The sequence below is a fragment of the Globicephala melas genome, chromosome 7, assembly GCF_963455315.2.
Source record: "Globicephala melas chromosome 7, mGloMel1.2, whole genome shotgun sequence".
Lineage (NCBI taxonomy): Eukaryota > Metazoa > Chordata > Mammalia > Artiodactyla > Delphinidae > Globicephala > Globicephala melas.
In genome coordinates this window covers 100,446,052-100,447,526 of record NC_083320.1, presented here as the reverse complement: position 1 = coordinate 100,447,526, position 1,475 = coordinate 100,446,052, and the positions used below count along the sequence as shown (strand labels likewise).

The following is a 1,475-nucleotide window of genomic DNA, read 5'->3' as shown; positions in this document are numbered from 1 at the left end:
GAAATAAATATGTAATGAAATATTTCTGCTTTGTGAATATTCAGGTAACTATGTAGACCCTACTCAAATAAATAGATATTTAGCTTTCATATCTGGGACAATGGAACTATAAACTTTGAACTCTGAGCGAATGACAATACCTTTGTCTCTTCCTTCAGGTAAGTTGGAAATATTGGGAAGGATTAGCTTTGGTGTTCATAACCCTAGCTGCCTTCTTTTTTTTTTTTTTTAAACATCTTTATTGGAGCATAATTGCTTTACAATGGTATGTTAGTTTCAGCTTCACAACAAAATGAATCAGTTATATATATACATATGTTCCCATATCTCTTCCCGCTTGCGTGACCCTCCCTCCCACCCTCCCTATCCCACCCCTCCAGGCGGTCACACAGCACCGAGCTGATCTCCCTGTGCTATGCGGCTGCTTCCCACTAGCTAACTACCTTACGTTTGGTAGTGTATACATGTCCATGCCTCTTTATTGCTTTGTCACCGTTTACCCTTCCCCCTCCCCATAGCCTCAAGTCCATTCTCTAGTAAGTCTGTGTCTTTATTCCTGTTTCACCCCTAGGTTTTTCATGACATTTTTTTTTTCTTAAAAAAATATGGAACGCTTCACGAATTTGCGTGTCATCCTTGCGCAGGGGCCATGCTAATCTTCTCTGTATCGTTCCAATTTTAGTATATGTGCTGCCGAAGCGAGCACCCTAGCTGCCTTCTGAGACAAGCTCATCTGTTTTCTGAGTAAGAATAAATAAGGAGTATTCTGTTTTCAGGTCCATCATGCAGTGAGGTTGAAAGTTGTCACTCCATTTTAACAACAAGCAAAAAGCTGAACAGACTGAAAAATCAACACTTCTTAAAGCCATAAGAGAAGGGAGGACAGGACAAAGGACTGCCCCCAGTATTGGAGAGACAGGTGCATACAGGGATTCATGACTTACCAGAGCACAGACGAGCAGAAACCACACAGGAACCAGAGCTGGGGTAGGAAAACCAGACCTGTAATTACTGAATTGCTGGAGGCTCAGCATGAACAACTCTAATAGTGAAAAACTCCAGGGGGGCCCAGTAATGGGGGGCGGTCTCACAGTATTGTGAGATTTACCTCTAGGAAATCAACCAGGGTCTCACAGTAAATACTGGAGAAAACTCCCATGATGCTTCCAGCAGGAGGACGAAAAGGATACCATTTTGAAATATACCAAAGCATTCTGTTCTTAACAAGGCCTGACCCCAGGGGAATCTAGTTAACCAAAGCCTAACCTGCTGGAGTATTATCAAAGTCTAACTGACCTGGGAGAAGGGAAATACCAAACCCCAGCCAACCCTAGCCATCCTGTCCCATCTATGGGGGAATAAAACCCTGAGAAACACTTGGGAAGTTCACAGGCCAGAAGTGTAGGCTTATTGAAATACGGAGACCTACTCATAGGCTATAGAATGCTTCCCACAGCATCCCATATGCATAGCTC

At 43.1% G+C, this 1,475-nt stretch overlaps 1 non-coding gene across 1 annotated transcript; it reads right to left on the bottom strand.

Moving 5' to 3' along the window:
* Window positions 1-599: 599 nt before the first annotated feature.
* Window positions 600-706, bottom strand: LOC115845712 (U6 spliceosomal RNA). Its single transcript, XR_004036598.1, has one exon. It is a non-coding gene; the product is annotated as a U6 spliceosomal RNA (small nuclear RNA).
* Window positions 707-1,475: the final 769 nt, after the last annotated feature.